This window comes from Pleurodeles waltl, chromosome 3_1 (genome assembly GCF_031143425.1).
Source record: "Pleurodeles waltl isolate 20211129_DDA chromosome 3_1, aPleWal1.hap1.20221129, whole genome shotgun sequence".
Taxonomy (NCBI): domain Eukaryota; kingdom Metazoa; phylum Chordata; class Amphibia; order Caudata; family Salamandridae; genus Pleurodeles; species Pleurodeles waltl.
This window is the reverse complement of record NC_090440.1, coordinates 1,774,634,815-1,774,658,211: the sequence shown is the minus strand read 5'-3', so window position 1 is coordinate 1,774,658,211 and position 23,397 is coordinate 1,774,634,815.

Genomic DNA, 23,397 nt, shown 5'->3' with positions numbered 1-23,397 from the left:
TTGGTTAACACTGGACCCTATGGGTCCCAGGAGCCAATGACGATGTACGCCGGCGGTGACAGTACGCACCGCCGCGGACGTGACCGCCATTTTCTATCTGTTCAATCACTCGATACCTGATCTTCGACAGGAGAGGACCTACACTGCAAGTGCTGCTGTGACCTTGGTCTGGAAGAGACAATGGCTCGAGTGTCTGGGGAAAGGGCCCCTGCCTTCACATCGGAGGAGTTGGAGAAACTCGTGGATGGGGTCCTCCCCCAGTACACGCTACTCTACGGTCCTCCAGACAAACAGGTAAGTACACTGGGAGCATGCTGTATGGGCTATGCCTGTGTGGAGAGGGGTGGATGTAAGAAGGAAGGGGGGAGAGTGCGGCGTGCATGAAACGACGGTGAGTGCATGTGCCACATGCCAAGGTTAGGGATGGGGGCCAATGACTGTGACGGTGCAGTTGGTAATAAGTTTCTCTTCCCCCTGTACAAATCATGTAGGTCAGCGCCCACCAGAAAAAATATATTTGGCGTGCCATCGCCAAGGATGTCCGGACCCTGGGGGTCTACCACAGACGGAGCACCTACTGCCAGAAAAGATGGGAGGACATTCGCCGCTGGAGCAAGAAGACGGCGGAGGCTCAGCTGGGGATGGCCTCCCAACGTGGGAGGGGTGTCCGTCGCACCATGACCACCCTAATGTTCAGGATCCTGGCGGTGGCTTACCTGGAGTTGGATGTGTGCTTGAGGGCATCACATAAGCCACAAGGGGGTGAGTACACTCTCATTCTGCAGATTCTGCGCGCAGTGGAGGGGTCTGGGTCGGGGAGGTGGGCTGTGGGTTTCCCTAGGCCAGGGCGACTTTTGTAGGCAAGGTCCCTCCGTAAGACAGGCCATGTGGCACCCCACTGCACCTCTGCAGAGTGCCAAGTACACCTAGTCATGCCCCTGTGTCATCCATGTGTGCAGATGTCATCCATAGCCTAGTAGGCAATTTCCCAGGGATTGAACAGTGGAGCCCAAGAGCGCGCGTAGTGCAGGGGGCTTCTGTGTCTGTCGTGTCTGCCAACGGTAGCGGTAATGCATGCACTCAACATGTCTTTCTTCTGTCGTCCCCCCCCTTTTTATGGTCTGCCTGTTCTTGTGTGCATTAGCATCATCAGGCGGAGGAGCAGTGGCACCGGAGCACAAGGGGGCTGCATCCCACATGGCCATGGAGGGCCACACTACGGAATCGGACTTCACCAGTGGGACAGAGGGCGAGGGGAGCTCCACAGCAGGGACAGGAGCTGAGAGCAGTGACACGGACTCGTCCTCTGATGGGAACTCCCTTGTGGTGGCGGCAACATCTGTGCCCCCCCATCTACAGGTACAGCCGCCACCCCCCCTTCCAGCACCGCCCTCCCAGCACCCCCTCAGCCTTTGCCCTGTGCCCGCTTACCCAGGAGGGTGGGCATCACCTTCGCTCCAGGCACCTCAGGCCCTGCCCCAGTCACCCCTGCTGCCCTCAGTGAGGAGGCCATTGACCTCCTCAGGTCCCTCACTGCTGGACAGTCTACCATTTTAAATGCCATCTAGGGTGTAGAAAGGCAGTTGCAACAAACCAATGCATTCCTGGAGGGCATTCATTCTGGTCAGGCGGCCCTTCAGCGAGCTTTTCAGACTCTGGCCTCAGCACTGATGGCAGCCATTGTCCCTGTCTCTAGCCTCCCCCCTCCAACTTCCTCCACCCAGATCCAATCCCCTGTACCCCAGCCTATCCCAAGCACACCTCTAGACCAGCATGCACACAGGTCAACACACAAGGGAAGCTCAGGCAAACATAAGCACCACACATCCCACAGGCACTCACGCAAGCAACCCACACATGCAGACACACCAACATCCACTGCCTCCACTGTGTCCCCCTCCTCCTCATCTCCCTCCTCCCTCCCAGTCTCGTCTACACTCACACCTGCATGCACTACCTCTACAGCCACTACTACCATCACCAGCACACCCACCACCACACCCCGCTCACGTGCAGTCACCACCCCCACTACCATTCACACGTCCCCTGTGTCCTCTCCCAGTGTGTCTGTGACGCCCGCTCCCAAGATACACAAACGCAGGCACACACCCACCCAACAGCCATCCACCTCACGACAGCCTCCAGCGCATGCACCTCCACCCAAAGTCAGCAAACGAACACCTCCTACAACCACAACCTCTTCCTCCACTCCCAAACCCCCTCCAGCTACCCGTCCCAGTGTCTCCAAGAAACTCTTCCTGTCCAACCTTGTCCTCTTTCCCACACCTCCCCCACCCCGTCCATCTCCTAGGTCCCGAACTAGCACCTCAGCCACAACATCTCCGGGACCAGTGGTGCCTGTAGTCACCGGAATCTGGAGTGCACCGGCCACCAGGGCAGCCAGTGTGGCACGTAGCCACAGCACAGACAGTCCCCCACCTGTCAAGCATCAGAAGTTGGCCAGTGCCCAGCGGGAGAGGGGGAAAACTCCAGCCACCAAAGCTGCTCCCAGGGGTCCCGGTGGGAGTGTGGAGTCAGCTGCGACACCTTCCAAGGTGGGGAAGGGGCACAAGAAACTCAGCAAGTCTGGGAAGAGCAGCATGGCGGAGAAGACCGCCATCATCCCCGCTGCCCAGGAGGCCAGCACCAGCCCTGCTGCCCAGGAGGCCCCCACCACCAGCCGTGCTGCCCAGGAGGCCACCACCAGCACCGGCCTTGCTGCCCAGGAGGCCACCGCCAGCACCGGCCCTGCTGTCCAGGAGGGCACCGCCACCAGCCCTGCTGTCCAGGAGGCCACCGCCTGCACCAGCCCAGCTGCCCAGGAATCGACCGCCATCATCCCTGCTGCCCAGGAGGCCCCCGCCACCAGCCCTGCTGCCCAGGAGGCCACCGCCAGCACCGTCCCTGCTGCCCAGGAGGCCACCAGCCCTGCTGCCCAGGAGGCGACCGCCAGCACAAGCCCAGCTGCCCAGGAGGTGACCGCCATCATCCCCGCTGCCCAGGAGGCCACAGCCGTCATCCCCGCTGCCCAGGAGGTCACAGCCGTCAGCCCCGCTGCCCAGGAGGCCACAGCCGTCAGCCCCGCTGGGACAGAGAGGACCGCCAGCACAAGCCCTGCTGGGCTACAGAGGACCGCCAGCACAAGCCCCGCTGGGACGGAGAGGACCGCCAGCGCAAGCCCCGCTGGGCTTCAGAGGACCACCAGCACAAGCCCCGCTGGGACAGAGAGGACCACCAGCACAAGCCCCGCTGGGCCAGAGAGGACAGCCAGCACAAGCCCCGCTGGGACAGAGAGGACCGCCATCATAAGCCCCGCTGGGCTAGAGAGGACCGCCAGCACAAGCCCCGCTGGGCTACAGAGGACTGCCAGCACAAGCCCCGCTGGAACAGAGAGGACCGCCAGCACAAGCCCCGCTGGGACAGAGAGGACTGCCAGCACAAGCCCCGCTGGGCTAGAGAGGACCGCCAGCACAAGCCCCGCTGGGCTAGAGAGGACCGCCAGCACAAGCCCCGCTGGGACAGAGATGACCGCCAGCACAAGCCCCGCTGGGCCATGAAGGACCGCCAGCAACTGAGTCACTGCAAAGGAGCCTGCCGCTCCAGGCACCACTGAACAGGGCACCGCCGTCTCAAGCACCGCTGAACAGGGCACCGCCGTCTCAAGTACCGCTGAGCTGGTGGGCACCGCCGTCTCAAGCACCGCTGAACAGGGCACTGCCGTCTCAAGCACCGCTGTACAGGGCACCGCCATCTCAAGCAACGCTGGCCCATAAGTGCCAAGGGCACTGACGCTACTGAGTCCGTCACGGGTAGAATGAAGCACTCTGGGCACAAAGCCCCCTCCAGAACCAGTGGAGAGATACATCCACTACCTCTTTCCTTAGCAGGATGAAGCACTCTGGGCACAATGCCCCCTCCAGAACCAGTGGAGAGATACATCCACTACCTCTGTCCTTAGAAGGATGAAGCACTCTGGGCACAATGCCCCCTCCAGAACCAGTGGAGACTGTTATCCACTTGAGAGACTGTGGCTTTGCACTCCCCAGGATTGAACAGTGGCCAACCCACCCACTGTATAGACTTGAGAGACTGTGGCTTTGCACTCCCCAGGATTGAACAGTGGGCAACCCACCCACTGTAGAGACTTGAGAGACTGTGGCTTTGCACTCCCCAGGATTGAACAGTGGGCAGCCCACCCACTGTATAGACTTGAGAGACTGTGGCTTTGCACTCCCCAGGATGGAACAGTGGGCAAACCACCCACTGTATAGACTTGAGAGACTGTGGCTTTGCACTCCCCAGGACGGAACAGTGGGCAACCCACCCACTGCATAGACTTGAGAGACTGTGGCTTTGCACTCCCCAGGATTGAACAGTGGGCATGTGGCCCCCTCGTGGATTTGGCGTCGTGCACTCAACCGGCTGAGGTGCCCCCCCTGTCCCTCCCCCTGAGGTGCCTGTTTTATTGCTATCTGATGCCCCTGCAGTGTTCTCTCCGTCATGGTTGGGGATCTTGTGTGGGCCTCGCCCATACCGTGTGGGCCCAGTGTTCCACGGATTTAATTGGAGCACTACCTGGACTACTATGCTTGGTGTATATTTTGTTAATGGTGTATATATATTGTTTTTTTGCCTACTTGCTTTTAATATATTACAATGGTTACACTCAATTTCTTTTGCCTTTGCATTCTTCCGGAGGGGTTAGGGGGTGTAACTGTGATGTATCAATATGAATTAGTGTGTGTGTTGTGGTGGGTGAGGGTGGGGGTGTTGCGTGTGTGTGTCCCTGTTTTTTGCCTCCCCTGTGTCGTAGGTGCAGTACTCACCGTGGTCTTCGCAGCTGGAATTCGTGCTCCTGGTAGAGGAGCAGGAAGAATATTGCAGGGAGAATTTGGAGTTCCGGCTCCATGGTGTCCTAGTTCCTCGTGGGGTGTGTAGAGGTGAGTGTTTTCCCTCCGGAATCCTGTTGCCGCTGTGTTTTTATCCGCGGTGAATCCGCCCCGGAAAAGGTGGCGGATTGGTAGGTTGTGATACTGTGGGCGGTACTTTGTCCTCCGCCTGTCTGTTGGCGGTGACCACCGCGCTGTTTGTTTGTACCGCCGTGGCGGTCGGAGTGTTAAAGTGGCTGTCTTTGTTGGCAGTTTCCGCCACGGTCGTAATTGGAAAAATTTTACCGCCGGCCTGTTGGCGGTCTTACCACCGCTTTAACACCGACCGCCAGGGTTGTAATGACCACCATAATCTTACCCAATCATATTCATTGTGTCAAACTCTTTTTCAATATCCAGCATCACCAGGGCATCGTTCATGTCCATATGTCCATATATTGGATAAAGTGAAGCACATGGGTAAACCTTTGGATATTATGTAAAGTGCTTTGCCCCAGTATAAAGTAACACTGGTCTTTATGCATCAATGTTCACATCACCTAGCAGAGCCTATTCGGTAGAATCTTAGCTAGGTGCTTAACATCAGTTTTAATCATGGAAAGGGACACATAGGACCCCATATTTGTGGGATCCCTGTCTGGCTTGGTCACCATTACAATTATTGCTTTCCAGATTGTATCAGGGAGCAATCCCAAAGTTATAGCTTCTGCATACAATTCTATTAGTGTATCAGGTAGCAAATGTACAAATCAGTGATAAAACTTCAGCAGTAGAACATCTAACCCCAGCGTTTTGTTATGAGGCATATCTTTTATTGGTGTTAGCTGCAATTCTTTTGTGATGTCCTCCTCCACGTCCTCCGATAATGTGTTTGTGAATTTCATGACTGAGATCAAAGCCAGATAATTTGCTGGAATAGGGTCATGTAGCCTCAGAGGACTTTTGTATACCTGCTTGAGGTAATGTTGCAAAGCAGCATTGATGCTCTTCTGTGAGGACAGTCTCATGCCGTCTGGCTTTGTAAGAGATAAGGGACCTCATTATGACTTTGGCGGTCAAAATAGTTGACCGCCGAAGTCACTAGCCAGGAGACCACCAGTGATGGCTGTCTTGAGACCGCCATATTATGACTCCTGGCAGCTCACCGCCATAAATTGGGCAGAGAGCCACCAGCAGCCATACTGGCGGTCGGCGGTCCAGTGGAGGTTACTCCGCTGGCACCGCCACATCATCACAACACTGCCCACCGTATTGCAACTTTGTAATCACCGTGGCATTGTTGTGGTGATGGGGCGGTGCTGGTGGAGCAGGCCCCATGGACCCCGTTCCCTCCCGGACGACCACCGCGAGAAGTTACGTCGATTGTCCGACAGGGCTGGGGGGGAGGAGTTGGTGTTGAGTGTTATGTGCATGAATGGGGGTGTGAGTGTGTGTGAATGGGGGGAGGGTGTTTGTGTGCATGTATGTGCATGTATCTGTGTGAATGTGTGAATGCGTGTCAGCGGGGTGGGGTGTCGTAGACGCGTGTATGTGTGTGCATGGATGTGTGAGTGTGTGTGGTGTGTGCATGTGTGGATGGGGTCAGGTGTATGTACGGGGGCAGAAGAGGGTGGTGTCTATGGGGTTTAGGGATGGGAGGGGGGGTTGTGGCTGTTTCAGAGGGGGTGTGGGAGTCGCCAGTATCCTTTCCGCCAGGGATTTCCGGGTGGAGTTGCCGCCAGGAAATACCTTGCAGAAAGGAGACTCATAATACCTTTGACGGTATAAGGTGAACCACTGATTGTGCCACCCTGTGTGTGACAAAGTCAAAACATGACTTTCGGCTCGCCACTGCAGACTGGAAAGGCAGTGTCCCACTGCCAGTTTGACTTTGCCATTGCCATTGACCATGTCCCCAGGTCCCTTAATAATATGTTCAAGTCACCTCTAAGGCTGGCCTATAAAGTCCAATGGTGTCAACACCAGGACAGTGCGCGCTCTACGGGCATCTAGAATGCAAAAAAACAACACTCGCAAGATAATGTAATTTATGCATTGTGATGATATGTTATTGTTTAACCTTTTGGATTGCAGAATTCCATCCAAAAGATTCATTTTTAAGGTGCTTATAAATACTGTGCATTTGCAATGTATTGCTGCAGACATTCAGAGTGTGTTAGGGTGTGGTCCCTTTCCAGGGCCTTATAGAGACTTTCCCTGCAACATGCCTGAGCGTGGTTCTAGGCTGGGCCAAGACTCTATAAAAGAGAGTCAGCCCAACTTCCAGTGCTCACTATTCAGAGGTCCCGGTGCAGAGCAGCAGCTTCTTCCTGAGCTCCTGTCCCGGCGGCCTATTTGGATTTTCCAGTCTTCTGCACTCATCTCTCATTGGTGATCACTGTTTCCAGGTGGTAAGATGGTGTTTGGACATTTTCCAACACCGTAATTGAGAATTTTCATATTCTTGATTTTAATTCTTAAATGAATAACAGATTACTTGTGCGCTGCCATTTTTTGACATTTGTATGGTGGTTTGCAAATAGGGAGGACGCGCAATTTATTCCATAAAGATTTGACTTTGTTATTACATTGTTGTTCATTGCGCGCTGATATTTCTTGGCATTTACATGATGTTTTACGAATTGGCAAGACGTGCAACTCGTTTCATGAGCATTTAATTTTGTTGTTCATTGCGCGCTACCTTTTCTTGACATTTACATGGTGGCTCACTTCTCGTGTGTAATTCATGCTGTTCATTGTGTGCTACCATTTTCTGGCATTTACATGGTGGCATTCGAATCGTCAACATGCGCGATTCTTTCCTTGAGTGTTTTTTCATGTTATTCATTCTGCGCTACCATTTCTTGGCATTTGCATGGTGGCATTTGAATCGACAAGACGCGCAATTTTTTTCCTGAGTGCTTTTCATGTTGTTCATTGTGCGCTACCATTTCTTGGCATTTGTATGGTGGCATTTGAATCGGCAAGACACGCAATTCTTTCCTCGTGTATAAATAATGTAAATTACTGTGCGCTACCATTCTAAGACATTTTCTTGGTAGCATTTCAAGTTGACACGTCGCATGATTTATTCCTTGAATCTACGTTGTGTGATTTCATGGTGCACAATCCTTTACGGTGTTTAATACTCATATAAAAATCTGCAATGTGCGCAATTCACTTTCCAATGTTTTTTCTGAGATGAACACAACAATACCTGAGTTCTAGATGTAATGCTGTGTGTTCCTGATATGTATTCTTAAAAGGAGATTCATATGGTTGTTTAGAAATTGCTCAGAGTGTTTCCTGATTCTCATGCTAAAGAAAGTACTTGAATCTGAAAGACCTATTTAACTTTTCCTGTTTCCTCCTCAGGTATTCGGTCATCTAAAGCCTAGTCAGTTTTAGGACTATTCTAGGGTTGTTCATGTTTTTTTCGGAAAAGACGAAGCTTAGAGTTGTAGCATGGTACTGATTTCATGAGATGTAATTTTGATGTTGTGTTTTAACCTTTTGCTTCCTACAGGTCTCCTTCCCAGCTGTTTCCGTCCTAATCCCCTTTTCCCCACTTGGACTCTCTTAGACTCTGTGATAAATCTAATCAGAGTATTGGAGCTGTCTTGTGGTGGAAGTGTTGGGAACGTGCACAGACCCCGAGGATCTGGTGACTCTGACAGAATAGTGAGCCCACAAATTATTATCCTCCTGCTTTGTGTATGTTCTCAGCATGGCCACACTGGACGAGCTAGTCAAGGCTATCACCCAGCTCCAGTCAGAAGTGGTATCATCAAAGGATTTGACAAATAGTCTAGCTGAGAGGGTGAGTCAGTTACAGAATAAGGTTGAGAAGAAAGAACAAAGTCCCACAGGTGTGTCTTGGCCAGGTACTTCAGACTTCTGGAGGTAATCCGACTAACATTTCCCTCAATGTTCCTTCAGCCATTCCTTTAGCTCCCCCAGAACGCTTCCCAGGTGATCCCTTGAAAGCGCAATCTTTTCTGGTTCAAGTGGAACTTCACTTCACTTGCAGACCACATACTTTCCCCGATGCCCAGTCTAAAGTAGCTTTCTTGTTGTCATATCTGTCTGGAGATGCAGCTACATGGGCTATTCCTCTTGTGCGTAAAAATAGTCCCCTGTTGTACAACTGGAAAAATGTTGTTCGTGAATTTGAGAGAGTTTTTGATCGTAGAACTGTAACACAGTCAGTAGATCATGAATTATTAGACTTACGCCAAGGGAATCAGGACTTAGTGTCATATTTAGCCAATTTTAATCGGCTGGTCGCTGAGACATCCTGGCCTGAAGAAAAACAAGCGGCCTTGTTTTACAGGGGACTCAAAGAGGAGCTAAAAGACATCTTAGCGCAAATCGACCCACAACTTGCAAACTGTCAAGATTTAATAAACCTTGTCTTGAGGCTTGATCATCGTTTAAATGAACGAAAAGGAACGCGTAAAAAGACTGAAAAACATTCTTGGCATGCTCATGATAACAAAGACTCAAGAACTCCGAGAGAAAGAACGCCGGAACTGATGGAAATTGGAACCATCAGGAGACCTTTGACCAAAGATGAAAAGGACCTACGCAGAAAAAATGGGCAATGTCTCTATTGTGGGCGGAAAGGTCATTTCGCCAAAGATTGTCCAATCAAAACAAAGAGCAAGAGAGGCCCAGTTCAGAAAGTTGCAACCAATGCATCAGTCGAGTCGGAAAATCTAAAGCACCCAAGTTGCAGAGAAGGGTTGCTCTTGGGTGTCCCAGTGGATCCTTCACAATCCAAACATTTAAAATTGGGAATAAGAGTTCAGGTCAAGAAAAAGACCTATTTCAAGAAGGCTCTAGTCGACTCTGGGGCTACCGGGAACTTTGTTGACGCCCAATTGGTTCGTGCATGGGGGATCCCATGTATTAAAAAGAAGACCCCAGAAACCATCCAGGCAGTTGATGGAAAACTCTTGACTGGAGGTCCGATAACTCTTCAGACTGCCCCCTCGACAATAATTTGTGAAGGTAAAAATCAAAGAAAGAAACATAAAGAGGAACTCATCCTTGACGTGATCCATGCTCCCCAGTATGGGATCATCTTTGGCTTGCCATGGTTAACTCATCACAATCCAGAGATTAATTGGGCAGAACGAAAGATCGTGTTCTCATCAGTGCTATGTAAAGAACATTGTCTCCAAAGGACTCAAGAATCGGAAGTTCGCCATTCTTACATAGCTACCGCAGCAGAGAAAGAAGTTCAGTTGCCCAAACAGTATTCGTCTTATGAAGATGTATTTGATGAGAAGGAAGCAGAGAACTTACCTCCTCATAGATCTTATGACTGTCAAATTGATCTAGTCCCAGGGGGGATACTTCCCAACTGTCGTGTGAATGCCCTGTCAGAACATGAAAATCAACATTTACGAAAATACTTGGATCAATTCTTAGAGAATGGTTTCATCCGCCCCTCTAAGTCTCCCACAGCTTCTCCTTTGTTTTTTGTTCCAAAAGCGAACGGAGAGCTTCGAACTTGTATCGACTATAGGGGCTTGAATAAAATCACCATCAAGAACAAATATCCTTTGCCTCTAATTCCGGTCTTACTGGAACAAGTAAAGAAAGCAAAAATCTACACGAAGCTTGATCTTCGAGATGCTTACCATTTGGTCAGAATGAGAGAGGGTGACGAATGGAAAACGGCATTCAAAACAAGATATGGCCTTTTTGAATACACCGTCATGCCTTTTGGTCTATGCAATGCTCCAGCAGCATTTCAGTTTTTCTTAAATGACGTTCTTAGAGAGTACCTCGATATTTTTGCCATAATTTACATTGATGACATTTTGATCTACTCAGACAATGAGAATGAACATGTTAAACATGTCAAGAAAATTTTGGCAGCCCTTCGTAAACACCATTTATATTGCAAGCTAACCAAGTGTGAGTTTCATGTTACCACAGTTGAGTTTTTAGGGGTTATCCTTACCCCTCAAGGTATGGTGATGGCAGAAAGGAAAGTAAAAGCCGTATCTGAATGGCCCATCCCAAAGACTGTTCGTGATGTACAATGTTTCCTGGGCTTTGCAAATTTTTATCGGAGGTTCATCGATCATTTCTCCCAGACAGTGGCTCCACTTACTAAGTTATTAAGAAAGAAAGAAAAATTTGTATGGTCCCCAGAAGCAGACCAAGCCTTTTCAACTTTGAAAGAAGCTTTTTCCACTGCCCCAGTCTTGACTCATCCAGATGCGGATCGACCTTTCATAGTGGAAGCTGATGCTTCAGATGTGGCGATAGGAGCAGTCTTGTCACAACGAAACAAAGACACTGGTCAGCTTCATCCTGTAGCTTACATGTCTCGGAAGTTGAATGAAGCCGAACAGAACTATGTCATTGCTGAAAAAGAGCTTCTGGCGATTCGTGACGCCTTTAAAGAATGGAGACATCATTTGTTGGGAGCTAAATATACTGTCACAGTATATACTGATCATCGCAATCTTCAATTCATGAGTTCTGCCAGACTTTTGACTCCTCGGCAATTACGCTGGATGCTGTTTTTTGCCGAGTTTGATTTTGTGGTAACCTTCCGGCCTGGTAAAGATAATTGCAAAGCTGACGCCTTGTCCCGCCAAGAGTCTACCACATTGCCTGCAGTTCAAACCTCCAGAGCTATCATTGCTCCTGACAAGGTCCTATGTATCATAAAAACAGAAGATTTCTTTGAAGACATCCGCAATTCATTCACTGTTGAAAAATGGCAGGCGTGGGCCCAAGCAGATCCGAAAAGACCAATCAAGCAAGGATTACCCTTTTACGATGCTCGTTTGTTCATGCCCACTACCAAACTTCGCAAGATAGTGTTTCATTGGTTGCATGTTATACCTACAGCAGGTCACCCTGGTACTCCTAAAACTCTTGAATTAATCCAACGCTATTTTTGGTGGCCTACCTTAACAAAGGATGTAAAAACAATGGTAAACAACTGCGAAGTCTGTGCTCGCACTAAAACAAGTCATTCAAAACCGAAAGGGTTGTTACACCCACTCCCAACCCCAAGTCGTCCGTGGGAACACATCTCTTTAGACTTTATTACAGGTCTGCCAGTGGTTCAACAGCATTCAGTAATTCTGGTGGTAGTAGATAGTCTCACGAAATATGGACATTTCATTGCCTGTAAGAAATTACCCACCTCTAGTGAACTGGCAACTATCTTACTGAATAGAGTGGTTCGTTATCATGGACTGCCAAAAGTGATCCTGTCCGATCGGGGATCGCAATTTGCCTCCAACTTCTGGAAGACGTGGTGTAAAACACTCCAAGTGACATCTACCCTATCTACTAGCCACCATCCTCAAACAGATGGTCAAACGGAGAGACTAAATCAGACTTTGAAGCAATACCTACGTGCTTACGCTGAAAAAGCACTTAATTCATGGACATCAATGCTCTGGTTAGCTGAATTAGCCTACAACAACTCCTTCCACACTTCTACTGGCGTTACACCCTTCTTTGGTTTGTTTGGCTATCATCCTGACAACTTGCCCATCACAATTCCTCAAGAAAGTTCTCTCACTCCAGCTGTGTCAGAAATCATTCAACATTTGCATCAAACTCAGAAATCGATTCAACAACATTTAGAAAAAGCCAAACAAAAATACTAAAAGCATTATGACAAGAAACATTGTGAGGGACCGCAGTATCAACCTGGTGACAAAGTGTGGCTTTCCACAAAACATATAGACTTTAAGAAGAAGCACATGTTCAACCCCAAATTTATAGGTCCTTACACTGTTCTTCAGCAAATCAATCCTGTGACCTATAAACTACAATTGCCAAAATCATTACGGATTCATCCAGTGTTCCATGGAAGTAATCTGTTATTCATTTAAGAATTAAAATCAGGAATATGAAAATTCTCAATTACGGTGTTGGAAAATGTCCAAACACCGTCTTACCGCCTGGAAAGAGTGATCACCAATGAGAGATGAGTGCAGAAGACTGGAAAATCCAAATAGGCCGCCGGGACAGGAGCTCAGGAAGAAGCTGCTGCTCTGCACCGGGACCTCTGAATAGTGAGCACTGGAAGTTGGGCTGACTCTCTTTTATAGAGTCTTGGCCCAGCCTAGAACCACGCCCAGGCATGTTGCAGGGAAAGTCTCTAGAAGGCCCTGGAAAGGGACCATACCCTAACACACTCTGAATGTCTGCAGCAATACATTGCAAATGTACAGTATTTATAAGCACCTTAAAAATGAATCTTTTGGATGGAATTCTGCAATGCAAAAGGTTAAACAATAACATATCATCACAATGCATAAATTACATTATCTTGCGAGTGTTGGTTTTTTGCATTCTAGATGCCCGTAGAGCGCGCACTGTCCTGGTGTTGACAGTACTCCCCTCTCCCAGGCGCGCTCTAGGGCCTGGTTTATCTGGATTCAGACGATGAAAGCGTCTCACAAGTACTGGCGCATGAACATCAGATGCGGAAACCCATGAATTACTTTCAGTAAACTTTTTTAGCGCCGAATTTGCGCCGCTTTTTGACGCAAAGGTGGCGCAAACTTGCAAAATACAATTGTATTTTGTAAGTTTGCGCCGTTTTTGCGTCAAAAAGCGTGCAAATGCAGCGCTAAAAAAGTATGAATATGGGCCATAGTTTCATATATATCTTGGCAGCAAAACCTAAAAGTTGTGGTTTTTCTGAGGAAAGTTAGTAGTTCAATTGGCTAACATAGAGTTACTGGCTGGCATTCCAGCCTGGCTAACTTCCAATTGGGACTACCTAACTGGATAATGTAAGGTATCAAATTAATCATGTCTTTAAATGCGAGTTGATGGTCAAGTCGACATTTAAGTCACTTTTAAAGTTAAGTAACTTTTAGAAAGGGTCCACTCTGTGCCCCAGCAAGGGCAATGGCCTCACAAAGACCTAGCCTGGCAGTTCGGGCTGGACTGTTCCCATGGGGAACAGGGTCAAGACTGATCTGCATATGGCTGGGTCCAAACTGGAATGGCATGGCAAGCAAAAAAACTGACGGATTAAACCCATATCTGTGACTGGGGGTGAATGTTTGATTTGCTCTGCATTCCATCCATCATCTGTTGTTTTTGCATTTGTCGCCCCAAGTGGGAAGGGTATGCCCAGACATGGGTCCCGTGCTTGATATGCCACCAGATTCAAGCTAGCCTGGCTGATGAAGGGTGATACCCTGAAACCGGTCCCAGGATGCTTGTTTCTGGTCCAGGGAAGACCTGGCCTGGCAGTTTGGGCTGGACTGTTCCCATGGGGAACAGGGTCAAGACTGATTTGCATATGGCTGGGTCCAAACTGGAAGGGCATGGCAAGCAAAAAAACTGATGGATTAAACCCAGATCTGTGACTGCGGGTGAATGTTTGATTTGCTCTGCATTCCGTCCATCATCTGTTGTTTTTGCATTTCTCACAAAGGCCCTGGCACAAAGACAGCTTTCTGACCACCTGTGGAAACGTGTGGACGGCTCCGAGGCTCAGGATCAAAGGCAGGTGCCGTAGAGTGAGGTGTGATCTCCTCCCCTAGGATGGCTACTTGGGGTGATAACACTCCCAAGCAGGCTGCCTTTTGTTCCTGTAGACAAGTTGGAGACAGGGACAGAGAGCGAAAACTAGTGCCAGAGCCAGTTCCCATGGGCATTTGGCCCTTATGTATCAACACATTTGGGGTGGGCTACTATGCTCCTGATGACCAAGTAATGGCCATGCCATCTTGGAAGGGTCAAGAACGTTGCACTCTAGGCTAGCCAGATGCCATACCAGACAGGAACTTTGTCACCCAAGAGGAGGGGGCCCAATAGCCCGTTGGCTAGTGATCACGTTGTCCTTTTGGGGCAGTTTTCTGGGCTAAATATGGCACCCCTGGCACCCTAGACTTCAGTACATCATGGATCTGGCAAGAGGACGGCAGGAATACTATATTACAACAGCACACAAAGAGAGGCTGCAACATCAGCATGACTGCTCCTACTGAACTTTGGGCTAGTGGAGGTTGGACCCTGCCTGGAGTTCCTGGCTCAGGGAAAGGTTGATTCCTAGCCCCAGATCGAAGCAGTGACTCCGAGGGCCAGTTGGCTGGCCTCCTAGAACAGCACCAGGGACATTAAGGCTGGAAGAGCCCAAATCGCCAAGTTGGTAGCCACTGCAAATGTTTGGATGCTACTCGATGCCGGGCACTTCAAAATACTTATTTGAGTTTGCCAAATGTTGCACACATGTCTGTTGGGCCCATGGGTGATGTCTGTTCTCCTATTCATCGCCTAAGATGGCCAGCATCCCCCACCAAAGGTCTGCAGCCTGACTACTGTGTCGCAAGAACCAAAGGCCTGTCACAGCAGTCCTTCTACCATTGTAAAGGGGACTTTGTGGGACCCCAGGACCCATGGCCACAGTCACCTTAGCTCACCTGTAGACCGAGGACCTACCCCGAACTTAACCCCGTTGACCGCACAGCGTCAGGAACATCCTTGAGCATCTTTTGCCTGCATCCATTCAGCATCATGACCACTCCATTATCATCCATAGTGATTGTCCTATAATGTTTGGATTTCGCTTCAATGACACTCCAGTGACCAAGAAACTGACAAAGTATTCTTTCTGGCCTCCTAGACACCTGCCCTGTGAGAAATAGTCACCCAACTTGGGTCGAAGTTGCCAAACTAACTCTTTTAAACTTTTCAAGAGTTTACAAACTTTTTGCTGGTCAATGCTTGTTCGGGCTGATACAAAAGTTATTTAATGCTTTAAAAATTCATAACTCTGGAACCCTCCAGAGAATTGTGATGATTGAATGAAAAATATGCTTATAAATTGGTGTTGTGTTTCTTTCCTGCTATGTGACTTTCTTTTTCCGTTGTTTGGTGCTGTTACACGCTTTACACATGGGGCCACATGTACAAAGCATTTTTCTAGTCGCAAACGGGCCGATTCACCGAATCGGCCCGTTTGTGACTAGAAAAATGCTTTTTGGGATGTACAAAGCCCAAACTGCAATTCTGTAACTTGTTCCCGAAACGTAATATGGGTTTTCCGATTCGGTATTAGGAAGGGGCGTGTCCAGGGCGTCCCTTCCTAATGCTGAATCTAAATGGTATGTATGATTGTTTTGTGACCATAAATGTGGTGGCAAAACAATCGCAGTTAGCACCAATTTCAAATTGGTGCTAACCCATTCGCAAAGGAACTATGGGCAAAGGAACTATTGTGAATGCATGCAAAAACATTTTTTAAGAGCAGGCAGTGGTCCCACGGACCACTTCCTACTCTTAAAAAATGGAACTGAAATATTACATTTTCGTCTTTTTAAACGCAGCCTGTTTTCCTTTAAGGAAAACGGGCTGTGTTTAAAACAAAAGATTGCTTTATTTAAAAGTAATCACAGACATGGTGGTCTGTTGACACCAGCAGGCCACCATCCCTGTGATTTTTGCAATTCCCGGTGGGTCGCAAATTGCGACCTACCTCATTAATATGAATGAGGTAGGTCTATTTGCAACCCAACCGGAATCGAAAAAGAAACTCAATGGAGTTTCTTACATTTGGAATTGTGATTTGCATGGAATTGCAATTAGGGAATCGCAATTTCAAATATTCGTACATGTGGCCCATTGTTCCTTTGCTAAGGCTTACTGGTCGCTGCCACAGCTACCCAAGGTTAAGCTTGAGGTTAAGTAAACAAGCCTGACTGGACCCAAGAAAGCATTTGAGAATGAACTGCATGACAAGACCCACAGCTGTATCTTATAGTACACTCAAATCCTCACACAGCTATGTTTTGCAGTTAATAACTCAGTCAGCACTGGTTGCAGTATGCAGTATGCAGATACTCTCTACTCTGCAATTGGGAAACAGTTTCATTTTAAATTGTTGCTGTATTCAGACCACTTTGCTGGTGCATCAACCCATCACAGCTATTTTGAATTCCTCCCAGTTATTAGCTGGAGCGGGTTTCAATACCTAATTTGTCTCAAGTTATCCACCCATCACTTCCCCTATCTCTTCTTGGAACACCACGTTCTGTAAGACCTCTTTTAACCTCCACAGCAACAACAGAGGTCTAGCTGGTGCACTGCAATAATCTAATATCAATGGGAAGTGGCCCAATAGAAATTTATATTGTTATTTTCCCACATCTATTCTCACTGCTATATCTTAAATTAATAGGAAACGGTGTAATCTTCTATAAGTACTGAGTGAAGGAATGGCAAGATTACTCTCACATAGTAGGGTGTTCTTCACATCATAGGTCCACGAACTCAGCCTTCATCACCTTCTTTAGGCACTTTGTCATACAGCTAGAGTACAGTGAAAATCCTCAGCCCATATTATTGGAACAGTAACATAAGGCTTAACCGCATCTATAACTTCCTAGAAAAAAGTATGATCATACATATTTGTGGCATATACATTGATAGAGCAGAGCTCAATCACACCTAAAAAGCTGTGTATCGGTATAAATCTGCCTAGTACATCTGCTGTAGTGTAAGGAGGAATATGACATCTGGCGTCAGCCATACTGAGACCCCTCTGGCATAGGAGGAATAGGTTGAAGAATACAAACTTCCTCTCCACTTCTTGCAAACCCTGTTTTTGATTGCATTTGATCAGGAATAATGTGGATCATATGATAATCGAATTCTGGATCTCCCTGTTTGCACACATGGTACAGAACAATGGCTGTGTCCTTGTAATTTAAAATCTGTGCAATGGTACCAAAAGATGGGCACCCGAGGGAGGCATTGGCACTGAAGGTCAGTGAGCACAATCTATTACAAAGAAACCCAACAACCTTTAAGGAAGCAGAGTTAATTTTTGGTCTACCACTCAATAAAGCATTCCAGGGCACTGGCCACCACCCTCTCTGTGAATTCAATACATCGAAGACTATTTGTAAGAGATCTCCCCTCCTCGGCATCCTCCAGTTGATTATCCAGTTGCAGTCAGTGCTGACACCTAGCATACCATCGTCTTCAGTTCAGCCATCTGCCTGAAAGACAGTCACAGATTTTTCAGTAGCCAAAAATCTATCACTGACCTTGTGTAAATCGACACAATGTAGATTAACTTCAACAGGTACTGTATTTATTTTGATCTCAAGCATAAGTCTGGACTTTTCAAAGGCTGAGAGAATCTGTGCACCTGTGGTTTCAGAAATCATCGGGAGGCATTCCTTTTTTATGATCCTCTGAACAGTGCTTCATTTGGGAAAGAAATAGTGCTGGAAGCTCTGTTCAGAATCTGGTGGCCAGTGCAATTAAATGGCAGTGCCCCAAACAGCATGACTGGTAGACTATAATCCTCTAACAGACACTATCTGTCCCTTTTTCTTGCAGGTTCCTGCTTTGTGCCTTGTGATGGTTTTACTGTCTTTCCCTTCCTTCACCTTTCCGATCTGTATTTTTTCTACTCTCTTGCACTTATAAAAATTCTGAAGAGTGAAATAGGTGGCGGCCCAGAAAAATAAGTCCTGGTCGCCTCCTCTGGCAACCACCAACTCACATTAAGCACTGCCTCCGAGGCATGTTTGTTTCAGGTACCACCAGCATACTGGTCCATCCTGGTCTGCAAAGAGGGCCTCACAGCTCTCTCCATTCCAACCCTCAACCTAGATCAAACAGAGTCCCTGTCTCTTGGTGTCACTCAACAGGGGAGATCACAACATTTATGTACAGTACTGGGCGCTGGCTTGCCCAGCAACCAGCAGATTCTGTTCCAGTTGTAGTTCCCTATGTTCAGGTAGGTCAAGGTCCCCCTCTCAGAAGTTGTGGAGATGGGCAGACAGGGAAAAGCACACTGCAATCCTTCTGCAGTACAGAGAGCATGGGGATGGAAAAACAGAAGTACGGAAAGTCTAGGATACAAGTCAGCAAAGTTTTTGCACCACAGCTGAAGTACCGTACACAGGCAGTACCATGACTTCTCCAAGCTGATCACCACCAGCACTCAAAGAGTACAAGTAGACAGGGTCCGACCATCACTACTCCTAAAACCGCCCTCCAGAGAAATGTCTACTTCCTAAAAATGGCATTTCTAAAAGAGTAATGTTAAATCCAACTTCACCAGTAGGCAGGTTTTCTCACTACCATTCCAACCACACCAAACATGACAATGGTACTCCTTTCAGATCAGAAATGAGCACTTAAAAGTATATAACGGCATTTCCAATGCTGGCCTGTGGGCGGAGCAGGCTTCACAGTAGTGAAAAACGACTTTTAGAGTTTTCCACTACCAGGACATGTAAAACTTACAAGTACATGCCCTGCCTTGTACTTACATAGCACCCTGGCCTATAGTCTACCTGGGGCCTACCTTAGGGTGACCTAAATATAATAAAAGGGGAGGTTAAGGCTTGACAAGTAGTTTTAAATGCCAAGTCGAAGTGGCAGTGAAACTGCACACACATGCCATGCAATGGCAAGCCTGGGATATAGTTAAAGGGCTACTTATGCGGGTGACACAGTCAGTGCTGCAGGCTCACTAGTAGCATTTAATTTACAGCCCCTGGGCACATATACTGCACTTTACTAGGGACTTAAAGGTAAATTAAATATGCCAATTGGGTATGAGCCAATGTTGCCATGTTTTAGGGAGAGAGCACATGCACTTTAGCACTGGTTAGCAGTGGTAAAGTGCCCAGAGTCCTAAAGCCAACAAAAATGAGGTCAGAAAAAGAGGTGGAGGTAGGCAAAAAGTTTGGGGGGACCCTTCAGAGAGGGCCATTTTCCAACAGCCTGCATTTTTGTAAACTGCTTTCATCTGTTGGTTTTACTCATCAGGTGTGAGACCCTGCTCTGTAATGCTGCACAGGGACATTGTTTCTGCAGGGTAGAAATACAGGTGGTACATTGACTCAGCCCTGACAATCACTTCTGAACATCCTAGTTCATAGACCAAGAAGAGCAACATTAGCAAAACATTGTTGCAACATAATCTGCAAGGAGCTATGTGCTGCAGAAAGTAAAGAGGTCTCGATAATTCCAAAAAAGGAAGGCTGTTATTTAACATGACCAGTTAATACATTTTAGAAATTTTAATAAATGTTAGGATTTACCTCATCTTTTATGAATGTGAGAATGCTGTCCATGTACTAGAATTTTCTACTGGGTTTCTGAGGTGGCAGAAATCCGCTCATGAGGGCTGAACCTTCCTGTACAGGGCCAGGCTGTGCTCCCTTACACAAAACAATCTTTAGAGTACTTAATACTCTTTCATCTGCCAGCTAAAGAGATTTCTGCCATGGCAGGCCTGAGAGACGCACTATGGCTGTCATGGATACAAGCACATGTATAACCATGCGTATTTAGTTGCCAGTGTTATCTCCAATTGTGCAAATGTTTGAAAACATAAAGCTAAACATATAAAATATTTATAAAGAGCAATTAAAAAAAGAGAGAATTTTGTCATGCCACAAGGCTTTACCTTGCTAACATGGATACAAGCACATGTAAAACCATGGTTATTTAGTTGCCTTTGCCAATAGAGCAAATGTTCGAAAACATAAATGTTAACTATAAAATATTAATAAAGAGCAATTACAAAAAAGAAAGATTTCTGCCATGCTACAACGCTTTAGAAGATTGCATGGCTGCTTTTTTCAGGTATTTTCCTAGCCCAGTTGCCAGAAAATGGCATCCCCAAGAGGCACAGGCAGTCAGAGCCCCATATTATTTTCATCGTACCTTTTTTTTTTAATTACCTTTTGGTTTCTTAGCACTCCACTTAACCGTGCACATTAGATGACCTCCTAGGTCATATATGTGGACAGCGGCCTCTGCCTATTCTCAGATGGATTACTGGAACCAGTGTGGTTCTTCTCTCCTACAGTTGAGGATGGTGGAGTGTTCTAGTGTGTGAAGCTAACAGCTAAGAAGTCCAGAGTAGCTGTGGTTGGCAGATGCAATGTCCTAGTTCCACTCTTCATAAGGGAAAGACTTACATTCCGAGCCTGGAAAGGATGGCAATGAGAACTGTCCCCAAGAAGCCCCTGCGTTATTGCCTCTAGGTAAAGAGTCAAGTCGGCACAAGTAGATTTAGCATTGGGATAAATACATAGTAGGGCTTTGTCATTTGACCGGAGGGGGCAATGAAAAAACAGGTCTCAAATGGATAATTAAAGATTGTTGGTTGTAGTGTCTTCCCCAGCCTCTTAACCGCTGAATAACTAGGCTACACACCGCGCTATAAATCACACATCTATATTCCTCTGCGTGTACCTACAACATTCTAAACCAAAAGTTAATAGATTCTATTTTAACAATTACGTCAGGAGTCCTCGGGGAGTCAGAAAGGTTGTGTTCTAAATCATACAAGACACTACATCTCCCCCATGTTAAATGAAAAATAGCAAATTTCTAAAAATCATGAGACAGACACAAATACCTACATATGTAGAGAAGCATGTACAGGTATATCTCTTCAATTACCCTTCTTGGCACTTTGATTTGTCGACCCGATCTGGTTAATGGAAGCTGTAAGCGATCATCTTCAATGTCGGAGACTGCAAATGATAGCAACAAATCAGGAACAGCCATTGAGTTTTCAGAATCAGTCTCAATCAATTCAAGCTTTATTTTGGCAAAAAATACCATAAAAGCACATCATACACAGAATCTTCAATTAAGAAAAAGACAATTTAAGAGAAAAGGGCAATAACAAAATCCTCAAAGTTGTAAAAAGCACCTCATCTAAATTCATGTTATACAGCATTAACAAAATCTAAAATAAGTTAAAAGTTTAAATATGTGCAAAACAAAGTGATTTGATTTAAAAAACTTATACCAAATACAGACCCTCACAAGGAAAGCAACAAGAGCCTTGCCATCAATGTTATAGCTCACTTTTTCAAAATCGATGTGCAATAAAACATTGGGGGCCCAGATGTAGCAAATTCCGATTTTGCGAATCGGAAATTGCGAGTCGCTGCGACTAGCAATTTCCGTATCACAAAATCGGATGCAGAACGGTGTCTCAGACACCGTCTGCGAATCTCAATGGGGTCGCAAAGACCCACCTCATTAATATTAATGAGGTGGGTCGCATTTTGCGACCCCATTGAGATTCCCTGCACTCAGAGGAAAACGAGTTGCAATACAAAAAAATAACGAAACCATTTCCATTGGACCACTGCCTGCTCTGAAAAAACATTAATGGCAACATTCACAAAGGGGAAGGGATCCCATCGCGAACCCTTCCCTTTTGCGAATGGGTTACCACCAGTGTGACACTGGTGGTAACTGCAAATTGCTTTGCGACCGCATTCGCGGGCACAAAGCAATTCTGCATCGCGGTGCGAGTCGCAAATAGGAAGGGAACACCTCTTCCTATTTGCGAGTCGCATTCCCATTTTGCGAGTCGGTACCGACTCGCAAAATGGGAATGTGCATCGTGATGCGTGTTTTGCATGGCACAAACTGCGATTTTCACAGTTTGCGCCATGCAAAATGCTTACTACATCTGGCCCTGGGTTCTTTTCGCAGGGAATGAAGTTTTCAACATTATCACCTCACTTCAAAACACAAGGCATAGTAATAAATTTAAAACAGGAATACCCAAAATCTAATGGCATACATTGTCCCACTCTATACAGTAATTTCAAACTTAGTAAAATATATTCATATATATACACGCATAGAGAGAATGTTAATGAAAACACAGTTATAGACTTATAATAGAGATTATACATTAATTCCCAAGGATTTATCTCTGATGTGCCAAATTGCCTCTAAGAGCTTTGCCACCGCACATACCACAGTCCAGTGCGGGCTAGTTCTGTAAATCCTCAGGGCCGAGTGCCGATCTCTAATACCCAGGGTTTTGCAAAGTGGTCTAATCCAACAATCCCTCTGCTTTTTATACGCAGGACAATGGAATGAAACGTGGAAAATATTCTACTTGGTCTTACATCCCATCGGGCAGGCGTCTGTTTGGCTTTCATTTTGCTTCCATCTGGAAGTAAGATGACATAGCTGTAAGGATCCAAATCTAAATCTGATATAAAGTGCATGTGCTGAGGGTAATATAATCATGTCCAAATAATGCTCACATTCATAATGACACTTAAATGATAAAATGCTATCCGTCATGCTACCGGACAGGGCTGATGCTAAATCTGCTACTTGCAAACTCGACCAATATGCATCCTTCAAAATCTGCATAACGTTCTTTGGAAGGTGCAAAGGGTCTAGCCAATACGAACCCAGCCCGTTTAAAAAGTGTTTTTTTCATAGCTACACTCCGCAATTTCTTCAACTTGTGGGGCACCTTCCAACGCACTTAACCATGTGCTGTATGGGTTTAAAATATCTATAGACCAGATCCTAATCCAATACTGTAATGGCCTCCTGGCAGCTATATCTGCAATAGAGTGCAAATTTAAGTCCATTCGAATAGGCAACGTAGATGAGCTCCAGGGAATTTTTAACAAGGCCTTTAAGAAAAAATTCTCCACTCTTTCTAAATCTTGCAATTTACCATGGCCCCATAGCTCTGCATCATACAGAACTCCCCCTC